We start from the raw sequence: 14,375 nt of genomic DNA, 5'->3' as shown, positions 1-14,375 counted from the left end.
CACGTTCACTTGTAACTTGTAACTTATCGTTACGTTGTGATTTAATACACGCGCACTATTTCAAATCTCCGGTGCTGAATCGTAAAAGGAAAAAAAAAAAAAACGTCTCTGGGAGGTGTCGTAACGCGTTCCGGCTGAAATTGAGCCCTGCACCAGTGTGAAGATCCAAAAACACTACGTGTATTATTTGTGGAGAATATGCCTGCTGTGTGGATTTCACTTCCGACTATTCATTCGAGTCAAAGAGAACTGACTTGCAACCATCAGAAGTACAACCGCAGCTGTCCTGCAGACAATGCGAAAATAAACTGTTTGAGTCAGTTCAGACACAGACTGTGTGGAAAGTTATCTCTTAGGAAGTCCCAAGTTTCAATCGGACAAAGAACCCGTGTCCAAATTTTCGATCTCCCAGGGTCAGGGGCGTAACTCGGCAACAGGAGACTGTACAATATAAGCCCGACGACTCGGCGCACTTTAGATTAGGGATCGCCTGATACGGGCCGTCACCAGCCGTCGGTGACGCGTGCAGCAGCAGGCAGGCAGTGACGTCACCCGCCGCCGGCCATATAAGCGGCGGGCAGGCTGTCCGCCCCACACTGCTGCACCGGCGTTCTGCCCGCTGAGCCCACTCCGTGACGTCACTTCTCCCCGAGTCCGAGGTGAGTAGAGGCTGTGTTACACGACTTTTCTCTTCGACAATGTCTTTCTCCTTTAAAAATTGCAAAAAACGATTTTGCTGCCGCTGGAAGACGTCACAGTCACAAATTGTTGCAAGCATAGAGTTATCAACATGGACAGATGCTTGAAATAAAGCATAAATTGTATACCTTTCAATCGAAAAATGTCCTTCACTTAAGTAGCAGACCCATTTGCAGTGTCTGCCGCGAGCAGGATAAGCTCAGAGGACGTTGCTGTCACTGTTACTCAGAGATCAAATAATTGCTCTCGTGTTATTTACTGTGTTCCGTGCAGATTGCTCAAAGTGCATCGCAGGACAGCTCACGCGACACAACTGTGAAAAAACCTAACAGATATTCGGTAATTCAGTTTCTCAGCTTTGCCTATGCTAACCTACCAGCGCTTCAAAAGTAGGAGTAATATATGTTGGTCTTGTTACACTGAAGACCCAGAGAAACTGGTACACCCGCCTAATATTGTGTGCCGCTTCCACAAGCACGCAGGAGTGAAGCAACAGGGTGAGGCATGGACTCGACTAATGTCTGAGGTAGTGCTGGAGAGAACTGGCACCAAGAATCGCGCAGGGCTGTCCTTAAATCTGTAAGAGTACGAGGAAGTGGAGATCTCTTCTGAACAGCACGTTGCAAGGCATCCCGAATGTCTGGGGAGTCTGGTGGCCAGTGGAAGTGTCTAAACTCGGAGGAGTTTTCCTGGAGCTACTCTGTAGCAATTCTGGACGTGTGTCAGGTCCCATTGTCCTGCTGGAATTGCTCACGTCCGTCGGAATGCACAGTGGACACGAATTGATGCAGGAGATCAGAGAGGATGTTTAAGTACATGTCACCTACCAATAGTCGCATCTCGACGTATAAGGGGTCCCATATCATCCAGCTGCACTCACCCCGCAACATTACAGACCTTCCGCCAGCTTGAACAGTCCCCTGCTGACACACATGGTATACCGATTGACGAGGTTGTCTTCGTACACATACTCGACCAACTGCGGGATACAAATTCAAACGACGCTCGTCCGACCAGACAACGTGTTTCCAGTCATCAGCAGTCCACTGTCGGTGCTGACGGGCTCAAGCGAGGCCTGAGGCTTTGTGTCGTGCAGTCACAAAAGTGCTCCGAAAGCCCGTATGGATGATGTTTCACTGAACGTTTCACACGCTGATACTTGTTAATGCCCCAGCAATGATATCTGCTGCAATTTGCCGATGGGTTGCACTTCTGTCACATTCAACGATTCTCTTCGGTCGTCGTTCGTCCCGTTCCTGCAGGATCTTTTTCCGGTGCAACGATGTCGGAGATCTGATGTTTTACTGGATTCCTAATATTCGACGTACACCCGTGAAATGGACGTACGGCAATATCCCTACTTCACCGCCACCTCGGAGATGCTGTATTCCATTGCTCGTGCGCCGACTGTAACACCACGCTCAAACACACTTAAATGAACCTGCCGTTGTAGCATCAGTAACCGATCCAACAACTGCGCCACACACTTGTGTTACATACAAGTTGCCGACCGAAGCGCCGTTTTCTGACTGCGTATCTCTGTATTTCAATACGCTAGTCTATACCAGGTTCTTTGGCGCTTCAGTGTATGATCCTAGATGGAAACATAAACCGTGAAATATAAACCTGTCCGTCTCGTCAGCATTCCTACTTTGCCCCCTTTAAGGAAATAGTACCTGATTACAGCAGCAGCTACTCACGGGGCATTCTATTGTGTGAAATGTTTTTGAGACGAATTTACATGGAAATCTGTACAGCAGTCAATAAAACATTAAGGTTTCATGGAATAGGAGAGGCATCTTGGTTTCAAGTTTAATCAAAAATGGTTCAAATGGCTCTGAGCACTATGGGACTTGACATCGGAGGTCACCAGTCCAATAGAACTTAGAACTACTTAAACCTAACTAACCTAAGGACATCACACACACCCATGCCCGAGGCAGGATTCGAACCTGCGACCGTAGCACGCGCACGGTTCCGGATTGAAGCGCCTAGACCCACTCGGCCAAGGCGGCCGGTCAAGTTTAATCGTGCCTACCCTGAGACATCCACCGAGGGAACTGTTTTCTGCATTACATGTACATTGCTTCTGATCAGGTGTCACGGGTCTGAGGAACTTGAGATAAGGAGGAAGAAAATTTTTCCTAGTTAGAGATGCCACCAAATTGGATTTATATATAAGTCATGTAACTTTATGGCTGAAACAAGTTTGTTGCTTTGCCAATTTGTTTGCTATTGAAAGGTGGCTACACTGAGCCACAGCGCCAAAGATCGCGCCAGAGAGTATTGTTCCGCCGCCTCCACTGGCAGTGCTTATTGAGACGTAGCGGCAGGCAGTTCTTACCGAGAAGTTGTGGTGGACACTGCTTGTCGTGAAGTCAGAGTGAGATGTGGTAGTGGAGAGTGTTGTCCCATGTTTTATGCAGTGGTTTGATGGGAGAGATAGCAGATGTTGTTCTAATGGAGATATTGTAATGGTCAGAGTGCATTTCGTCAATATATATGGAGGTATTTTCTTTTATTCTTTTATTCTTTCAGTGACCTGAATGATGTGTCATTACAGGTTCAGTCAACAAAGCATCTGGCGTGTGTTCTTGTATTAGAGTGTAATTTTGGTTTTCTTGCACAATTACAGTATTTCTAATTTTCTTTTATCACCTCAGTATAAATGGTATTTAAAATTTCTTGTCTTGTTGAAGAAGAACCGTGCCAGATGTGTACGTTGAGTCATACTTCCACACACAGAACAGCTACACTTGTGCTATGTTGGCTTCGTAGATTTTATAGTTGCTGGGGACTTAATTAATTAACTGTGTTAACGAAAATTTTCTTACATTCTTTGTTGTCATTCTAAGCAGTCAGATTGCGTACTAATACTAGTCAGGGCCAGCCGTTTACGAAACAGCGTAATCGGACATACAGCTACTAAAAATATTTGCATTCATATTTATTTTAATTAAGCCCCCATGCACGTGGCGACCCTGCCAGGATCGTCCCTTGGAATTCTTCTGATTGCAAAAATAGTAGACAGTAGTATTGTTGCAGTAATTTGTAGTTTAGTAATTGTAGTCTATTTTGCATGTGTAGATTTGGTGATTGTTATTCTTCGATTGTTCGTTAATCGTGTTTGAAGGAAGCATTTCGTGTGATTGATATTGTTGGTGATAAAGTGTCATTGTGTGTAATTTTCATATAGTGATGAGTTTTGTATGTTTTGTAAATGATTACGCGATCGATGAAAAAGGCAAAAATGATGGATAGTGAAAATGACGAAATTGTTAACATGGCGAACTCGCCAACACAGGAGAACAGTGTGATGAATAATGAAGTGGAAAACGATGTAATAAGTCGGGAAAATAGTCCGGAACCATTTCAAAATTTTTCTCAATCATAAAATTCACAGAATCCGAGATTAACGACAGAAGATTCTGGAATAGTATCGAACACAGATAGCTTTACAGCTATGACGAAGGAAACTGACTTTGCGGGAAATGTTAGAGGCGAAAAGAATTTCGAACCGGCTAACATGGAGCAGTTGATGGGTGTAATATTAAATTTGGGATCAGAATTAAAAACACAGTTAGACTCACAAATAGGAACAATTAAAACTGAGATGGGAACTTTGCGATCTGAAATTAAAACTGATAGGGGAACAATGGAAACACGGTTAGACTCACTGGGATCACAGATGGGAACTTTGGCAACACGATTAGAAGCTGATATGGAAACAATGGAAACACGGTTAGACTCACGAATAGGGACATGTTTCAAAAATATGAAAGATGAATTAAAGAAAGAAATCAGAGAAGAAGTACAACCGATTTTGAATTCTCACAATAATAGATTAATTGCAGTAGAGATTAGACAAAGGGAACAGGATAGAGAACAGGAGGAAAAAGATCGCGTGATAGTACAGAAATTTTCAGAGTTAAATTTACAACGTGCACACGATAAGAAAGAAATATTTGAGAGAATCGAGGAATCCGCACCAATTGACAGAATAAATAACTTAACGCAACAGTGTGAACAGTTAACTACTAAATGCGTTAATACTGAAACGCGAGTCGCGACACTTACGGAAGACGTAAATAAACAGAAAGAACAAATAGGTGATTTATCGGAAAGAGTTGAGGAGATTTTAGATAAACTGACAAGTCTTAGTTTAAATGGGGACAAAGATTCAGATGACACAGCATCATTGCCATTTGCAGAAACCGAAGAGTATCAGAACATAAATAAACATGTTGAAAATCAGGGAAAATTTAATGAACGCGTTAAAAGGGAAGTTGAGGCATTACGAAAGCAAGTGAAACAAATTGAAGGCGAAATCGTAGGTAAAGACAGTAGAAGAAATTTAGAATCACAGATAGCAGAGGGGTTTGAAGAAAATAATTTGTTTCATTTACGGGATGCAACAAGAGATCGCCAGGCGCGCGAACTTGACAATAATCGACCTTGGGACTGGGACAGACGCGGTAGGTCTTTGTCGCCACGAGGCGAAAACTTTGACTATAAACACTTTTTGACTGTTCGGAAATTTAAGATCTTCCGCAATTCTAAGAATGACATACATCCGTGTGCATGGTTAGATCAATTTATGTACGCACTCCCACCAAATTGGCCACTAAGTCACAAACTGGAATTTATGTGTGGATATTTAGAAAACGAACCGGCGACGCGGATGCGCGCACTTATTAGAGATTGTAATAATCTAAATGATTTTTATCATGCATTTCTATCGGCATATTGGTCCGAAAACACGCAAGACAGAGTCAAACACAGTCTTATTATGCAGCGTAATTTCAAACCGTCTGAGTTCCGCACGCCAGCAGAATATTTTGAAGACATGATTTGAAAGAATCAGTTCCTTTCCAACCCTTATACCCCGACTGAATTAATTCGCATTTGTTTAACCAAGCTGCCACAATCCATAAGACAAATTGCTTTAGCCGGAAGATGTAAAGACGACATTGAGACTTTTAAGACTTTGTTGCAAGAACTCGAGTATGACAACGACGACGGGACTACCTGTAATTTTTTCAGTAACAGTAATTATGATAGATTTTCAGAGAAAAGAGATAGTGATCGGAACGGACGTTATAGCGGTAATTTTGAGAATGACAGACGAAACAGACAGGACAATAGATACCAGCCTTATGACAATAACAGACGTTCTAACAGAAATTACACAGACAGTTATAATAACGGTAATTCCTACCGGAATGATCAATCATACGGAAACAGTAATCGGTATCATCAAGACAGAAATTATTCATACAGTAATAGAAATTCTTACTACAGAAATAACCAGGGTAGTAGATACAACAATAATTTCAGAAGTGACAGTCGAAATTACACAAGAAGTAGTTATGCAGACAGACAGGAAAACAGAAATTTTAATAACAGACACAACCAAGAATTTGTATCTAACAGACAGGAGGGACCTAATTGGCATCCTCCACGTGACAGAACCTCAGAGAGACAAGTCCAAATCGTAGAAATGGATCCGCGAAATGACGCGAATAATCAAAGACGTGACGCAAACAATCGACAATGACTAGCAGCTTCGGCTTCTGGCAGCAATATAGACGGTTCAGAAAGTAATGACACTACGGCTTTACACTACGTACGCCTGGAAGACATGAGAGACATTTTGTTAGACGAAAAGGAAAATAATGTAGACGCATTTTTACATCCTGTTATTGAAGTATGTGTGGGTAAGAATAAGTTCGCTGCAGTTTTAGATTCTGGGAGCCCATTGAACGTCATTAGTGAATCAGTTTTTCGTATATGTGAAAGAACTATTGCCTGTCCTCTGTTACCTATTTCTAAAACTACAATTCGAGGAGCGATTTCTGGAAAAGGTGTAGAAGTTAAACAACAGACCAACCTAAATTTCAATTGTCAAGGATACGAATTTTCTGCTAATTTTATTATTGTTCCATTACTCAGTACACAAATTATATTAGGTATGGAGTTTCTTAACGCACATAAGGCAATTTTGAACTTTAAAGAAGGAAGTGTGAATTTGACTGTTTCCGGAATACCGAAATGTTTGAAATTTTTCGAGTGTTTAGCAAGATCTGAGTCAGATACAAAATGTTTAAGGTTTCTTACTTCTGATGTTTTCGTTGAGCATTATGACTACAATGTGTTTATTCATGACAATGACAATAGATACAGAGACGCGATGGCTGATATAATTAATAGCGAAGAATTAATTAATGAAAAGGTTAAGAAAGCTGAAGTGCCAGATGACGTTGCAAGAGAAGAGCTGCACCACATTTTGACTTCACATGCTACAGTATTTAGTCATCACACAGGAACTATATAAGGCTTACAATATTTATTTAAAGAAAAAGAACACACACCATTTCGCGGGAAAACGTACGCTATTCCTTTGGCTTACAGAGACAAGGTTAAGAATGAACTTCAGTACATGTTAGATCAGGGCATTATTGAGCCTGCAGTCAGTCCTTATACTAGCACATTACACGTTGTTCTTAAAAAGGATGGGTCAATTCGTTTGGTTCTGGATTCCAGACAGATAAATAACATCATCATTCCTGAAACTGACCGCCCACAAAATTTAGATGAACTTCTTCAACATTTCCATGGAATTAAAGTTTTATCCACGATTGACATGCGCGCAAGTTTTTGGCAAATAGAACTCCACCCTGATTGTAGAAAATACACTGCCTTTTTAGCCTTTGGTAATTGTTACCAGTTTCGGAAATTACCGTTTGGACTTACTGTATCTTCAGCAGCATTCATTCGTAGTTTAAACGAAATTTTACCTGTTTATCTTCGTGACAATATTACTTCATATGTTGACGACATTCTTATTGCTAAACATTCTTGGAGTGAGCACAACAAAATTTTGGATTCATTGTTACGTATCTTTGCAAGAGTTGGCATTACTGTGAACTTGGAGAAATCTGAATTTTGTCGTTCACAGGTGAAATTTCTCGGTCACATTATTTCTACAGAAGGTATTCTTCCTGATCCAGAAAAACTTGACGCTATTCGTAATTATGCTGTTCCTACCACAAAACATGATGTTCGTAGTTTCCTTGGTGTCTGTAATTTTCTTAGACGCTTTGTTAAATTGGACAATTTGGCCACACCTCGTTTATGTGAACTATCTGGAAAGAAATCTAATTGGTGTTGGGATGAGGAAGCTCAGTCAGAATTTGAACAACTTCGTGATGCTTTAGTTGCTGCTCCACTTCTTTCACACCCGAATTTATCTAAAGATTTTTGTTTGGCGACGGATTCATCATGCAAAGGCCTAGGTGCACATTTATTTCAAGAGATAGAAGAAAACGGCGTTGTAGTCCAGAAAACTATTGCATTTGGAAGTCGTGTTCTCTCTAAATCAGAAAAGAATTATTCGATTACGGAACTTGAAGCTTTGGCTGTTGTTTGGGCTTTTACAAAATTTCGGACATTTTTGTTTGGCAGACATACTAAGGTTTACACCGATCATCGAGCTCTGGAATTTCTTATGTCGACAAAATTAACTCATGGCAGATTGTCACGATGGGCGTTGTACCTACAGGAATTTAATTTTAGTATTGTTTACATACAGGGTTCTTCAAATATTGTTGCCGATGCTTTATCACGTGCACCTATGGGTTTGAAACAAAGTGCTGAAGAGGACTGCAAGGAAAACAATTATTGTTTGACGTATATTCAAGGTGTTGCGTTTGAGAACTTTATTTCGTCTTCGCTCCAGGACATTGCTAAGGAGCAAAATAAGGATCCAATCTGGAAGGACATTAAGGAGAAGTGGAGGAGAAAGGAAAGCGTAGCGATTAGACAGCATTATTTAGTTCGCAATGACATTCTTTTTAAACGAAAATCGGTCGACAACTCTGTTTGGTTAGTTTGTATTCCTGATGAGTGGGTTAATAAGCTGATTTGGTATACGCATTTCAGTTATGCACACTTTGGTCCCAGAAAATGCTTTCATAAATTACGAGAAAATTGCCACTTCAATAATATGGAAAAACGTATTCGATCTGTTCTGGCCAAATGCAAATTATGTCAAAACGCTAAGCCGCCAACAGTTTCTCACAGAGCACCGTTGTTTCCTATCATTCCAGCGAAATTAAAGGACATGGCTGCAGTTGATTTGTTCGGTCCAGTGGTTCGATCTACTAATGGTTTTGCGTACATTTTCGTAGCAGTGGAGTTGACATCAAAATATGTGTGTTTTACACCGTTACGCAAAGCAACAGCTCGTTCAGTATCTAATGCTTTCATTAACCATTTTCTTAAAGAAGTTGGTCATGTTGATAAGGTTATATCAGATAATGGATCACAGTTTCGTTCTAAAATTTGGCTTCGTACTCTACGGCGTCGTAAGATTAAACCAATTTTCATTTCACTTTTTCACCCTCAATCTAACGCTTCAGAGAGATGGATGAAGGAAATCAGTAAATTGTGTCGTCTTTATTGTCATCAGAATCACAGAACTTGGGATCAGTATCTTCATATTTTTCAAAACATGCTGAATGAACTCCCTAATGATTCAACTTCTTTACCGCTTATACTGATATTAAAAAACAAAGCACCGACAAATCGCATTTCTGAAATCGTTCCTTTTCCGCCTACACGGAAACTGCGGCATTCTGAAGTTGTGAACATGGCTCTGCAAAATATTGCATCTGCGGGTGCTAGAAGAGAGAAATCAGCTAAGCATCCTGGTCGTTTAAAAATCTTGTCAGTTGGTCAAAAGGTGTTAATTAAGTCTCATCGTTTGTCTCACAAAGGAAAAGGCTTGTGTCGGAAATTTTTTCTGCTTTATAACGGTCCATATAGAATTCGCAAAATTATTCATGATAACACTGTTGAAGTAGAAACTCTTAAATCACGACGCTCTAAGGGAATACATCATATATCAAACGTTAAAATTTTTGTAGAATGACATACTTGTGAGAAACTAACAGCTAGATGTAAACACGCGGAGAGTACAAAGGATACCGCGCTGTGTTTTGGCGGCGGCACATACTCAAAGCAACAGTCAAGTCTGCGCGCCGCACAAGGCAGTCGTTAACCGCAAACAATTGCTTTCTACGTCACGCGCCTACAGCTGATCGAGCGCTCAGTGCGAATGCACTGACAGCCGTAAACAAATACACAGTCTTTCTCCGAATAAAATCAGTATAAAGCTATAGTGACTTGATGAATTATGTTATTAACATTCAGTATTTTTCAGGATACGGTTCTATAAAATATTTAAGAACTTCAGGTAAATTCTGTGCGTGTCCGACGTTAAGACGACTTGCTATCGAGAAAATTTCAGGAAAAATGTCATTTCGAAGAAGAAAGTAATCTGCACGGCTTTTTCACTGATGTCATATTTTTTTATTATGTGCATGCTGTGCTTATTTATTTAAATTATAATTGTCACCTGATTAATTGTGCTGATGTGGTTAGGTATGTAAGTTATACTTTGTGATTTATCTGCTTGCGCCTTCATGTTTACTTATTTGCTTGCGCCTTCATGTTTATTTATTAAAATTACATATGAACATTTATTTGCTTACGGTGATACGATGCTGATGACCTGTTTATTACGTAAGATATGTTTGCTGCTATGCGTATGGATTGCATATTTATACATTTCTGTTTGTTGTCACAACTACTCTTTAATTTGGTATATAGAAATGCTGTTGTACTGTGTATGAACATAGAGTTTAGGTTACACTATGGTATTAGTTACAGATTGTTCGCTTGGCAGAGCCTCGTTGTAAGAATTGTGCTGCATCCACTTGTTGACATTCTGTTCACTACTGGTATATTTACTCGCTATTGCTTGCTTTGCTTACGCTCAGTGCCTTATATTTTTAAGATAAGAAAATGAACTGCTATAATTCGACGAACGACATTAGTACAAGAAACTTCATAGAAGTCACATGAGCTGGAGGTTTTATGAAAGCTGTATAAATGTATGCCAATAGGAAGGAAGCTAACGACATGACATACCAACACAGTTATTACACTGCATTTTTCGTGAGCAATTGAAATAGGAAGTGACACTTGACACAAGAAATACTCCACATGTTTGCTTCTGTTTGCCATAATTCTTGAAGTGGTGTCCACACTGTGAAATATTAGGATCATTCACACTCCGTAATCGTACTTAATTACTGAGAGTTATTCGAACTAAGTCTATTACAGGTCATGTATGCATTCTTTGTTTATAATTCATAATGAGTAGAAGTTTTTGGTCAGATGGATTACACAGAGGTTGTGTGTTGACAGTGTGTCTTCGGATTGTATGGGATGTGGAGGTTTGCATTAGGATTTTACCTGTACTTGTTCGAGGAAACTGACTAGAGGAAAGAGTTGTTATGGAAGTGAAATGAAACTGGCAATAAGGTTTATATGTATCGATGTATTGAAGAGGTATTATTGAGGTATTGAGATTATATGAAGTTGATGGGGGTTTTGGTGTATAAGAGGTAAAATAAGTGAGGTGCATATATTTTTTTTGTGTTGGTCTATATGGAACAAGGAGGATGAAGATAGCAGACTAGAACACTAAAATGGAAGGAAGATTGTCTACACACACTTTGTTAAATCACTAAGCAGTATGTACTTTTTTTTTTTTTTTTTGGAGAGAGGAAGCATTGCATATCTTGGCACACTGACAGTTGTTCAGCAACCGTACATTTCGATCTGGCTTGGCAAACATTGGTCTTGACATGATGACAATGACGTTGACTTAACTATGATTGACTGTTATACATTGCTGCCACTACCACTTGATACACAAGTTGAACATAAAATTTTGACAGAATTGAATTTACACAGTTAACACTATTCAATTACACAGTAGTACTTAATGTGGATGAAAGATGAGTGAGTGTGTTTTGTGTGTTTTCCTTTCCTAATCCTACCCACCTATTTCCTAAATATTATTTTATTTGTTTGTAGTGGCTTGCACTGACACCCATAAATATTATAGGTTTACTGATGTTTGTGTATTTGTGATAGTAATATGACAATTATCTGATATCATTTGTGTGTTTGTTATGATTTGTATGTTTAGTGTAAGAGCATTGTAAAAGCATTTGTATGTGTATTCAAACTATTGTTCATGCTTGAACTGTCTGAGTAGTGATGGTGAATATTATGAACTGTTACCTGCACTTTTCAACATGATGTGTGACACTTAGAAATGTTTAATTTCTGCTGATGAACTGTGTGATCAGTGATAGTAAATATTATGGACTGTTACTTGTACTTTTTCTACATGATTGGTGGCACTAGGACATGTTTAATTTCTGCTGATGAACTGTGTGATCAGTGATAGTAAATATTATGGACTGTTACTTGTACTTTTTCTACATGATTGGTGCCACTAGGACATGTTTAATTTCTGCTGATGAACTGTGTGATCAGTGATAGCGAATATTATGGACTGTTACTTGTACTTTTTCTACATGATTGGTGCCACTAGGACATGTTTAATTTCTGCTGATGAACAGTGTGATCAGTGATAGTGAATATGATGGACTGTTACTTGTACTTTTTCTACATGACTGGTGCCACTAGGACATGTTTAATTTCTGCTGATGAACAGTGTGATCAGTGGTAGTGAATATTATGGACTGTTACTTGTACTTTTTCTACATCATTGGTGCCACTAGGACATATTTAATTTCTGCTGATGAACTATGTGATCAGTGATAGTAAATATTATGGACTGTTACTTGTACTTTTTCTACATGATTGGTGCCACTAGGACATGTTTAATTTCTGCTGATGAACTGTGTGATCAGTGATAGTAAATATTATGGACTGTTACTTGTACTTTTTCTACATGATTGGTGGCACTAGGACATGTTTAATTTCTGCTGATGAACTGTGTGATCAGTGATAGTAAATATTATGGACTGTTACTTGTACTTTTTCTACATGATTGGTGCCACTAGGACATGTTTAATTTCTGCTGATGAACAGTGTGATCAGTGATAGCGAATATTATGGACTGTTACTTGTACTTTTTCTACATGATTGGTGCCACTAGGACATGTTTAATTTCTGCTGATGAACAGTGTGATCAGTGATAGTGAATATGATGGACTGTTACTTGTACTTTTTCTACATGATTGGTGCCACTAGGACATTTTAATTTCTGCTGATGAACAGTGTGATCAGTGATAGTGAATATTATGGACTGCTGTCTGCACCTACTCAACATTGCTGGGTGCCACTGATGGACTGCTTCTACTGAAATGATCTCACCTGATGGTGTCTGCACCTACTCAACATTGCTGGGTGCCATTAATGGACTGCTTCTACTGAAATGATGTCACCTGTTGGAGTCTGCACCTACTCAACATTGCTGGGTGCCACTGATGGACTGCTTCTACTGAAATGATGTCACCTCTTGGAGTCTGCACCTGTTCCACAATGCTGGGTGCCACTGATGGACTGCTTCTACTGAAATGATGTCACCTGTTGGAGTCTGCACCTGTTCCACAATGCTGGGTGCCACTGATGGACTGCTTCTACTGAAATGATGTCACCTGTTGGAGTCTGCACCTGTTCCACAATGCTGGGTGCCACTGATGGACTGCTTCTACTGAAATGATGTCACCTGATGGTGTCCGCACTTACTCAACATTGCTGGGTGCCACTGATGGACTGCTTCTGCTGAAATGATGTCACGTGTTGGAGTCTGCACCTACTCCACAATGCTGGGTGCCACTGATGGACTGCTTCTACTGAGATGATGTCACTTGTTGCTGTAGCACCTATTCAACAGTGCTGGGTGCTACTGCTGGAACTGTCAACCACTTGATGTGAAAATTTGTGTAAACTGATTTTTTTTGTGTATTACTGTTTGTGAAAGTTATAAGACTCTTACCTGCTCATATTCGTCATTGCTGACGCTATCGATTGAATTGTTTAACCACATGATATTTGTGTAAACTATTATGTAAAGTCACATGTATGAAAGAATTTGTATTGCTTAGTGTATTTTATATATTAGGATATTGTAAGGTCAGTGCAAAGCCAAAATTTTATCTAGTTATATGATATTTACGTATTAATATTATCTTTTATTTTTGTCTGTATTTTTTTGACGAATTTGGTGGTATTTTCACCACCAATGCTGGCAAAAATACCATCAAATTCTAGCCCGTGGAGGAGGGGCATATGAAAGGTGGCTACACAGAGCCACAGCGCCAAAGATCGCGCCAGAGAGTATTGTTCCGCCGCCTCCACTGGCAGTGGTTATTGAGACGTAGCGGCAGGCAGTTCTTACCGAGAAGTTGTGGTGGACACTGCTTGTCGTGAAGTCAGAGTGAGATGTGGTAGTGGAGAGTGTTGTCCCATGTTTTATGCAGTGGTTTGATGGGAGAGATAGCAGATGTTGTTCTAATGGAGATATTGTAATGGTCAGAGTGCATTTCGTCAATATATATGGAGGTATTTTCTTTTATTCTTTTATTCTTTCAGTGACCTGAATAATGTGTCATTACAGGTTCAGTCAACAAAGCGTCTGGCGTGTGTTCTTGTATTAGAGTGTAATTTTGGTTTTCTTGCACAATTATAGTATTTCTAATTTTCTTTTATCACGTCAGTATAAATGGTATTTAAAATTTCTTGTCTTGTTGAAGAAGAACCGTGCCAGATGTGTACGTTGAGTCATA

General features: G+C 39.8%; 1 protein-coding gene across 1 annotated transcript in view; it reads left to right on the top strand.

The window, feature by feature from the left end:
- The first annotated feature begins 613 nt into the window (after positions 1-613).
- The window catches only part of LOC126108253 (TD and POZ domain-containing protein 1-like), a 33,151-nt gene continuing 19,389 nt past the window's right edge, over positions 614-14,375 (top strand). The window contains exon 1 of the mRNA XM_049913482.1: positions 614-659. The gene's annotated coding sequence lies outside the window, so the exon portion shown is untranslated. The remainder of the gene's footprint in view (positions 660-14,375) is intronic.

This window comes from Schistocerca cancellata, chromosome 11 (genome assembly GCF_023864275.1).
Source record: "Schistocerca cancellata isolate TAMUIC-IGC-003103 chromosome 11, iqSchCanc2.1, whole genome shotgun sequence".
Classification (NCBI taxonomy): Eukaryota; Metazoa; Arthropoda; class Insecta; order Orthoptera; family Acrididae; genus Schistocerca; species Schistocerca cancellata.
The sequence above is the reverse complement of the archived record's forward strand: the minus strand, read 5'-3'. Positions and strand labels throughout refer to the sequence as shown.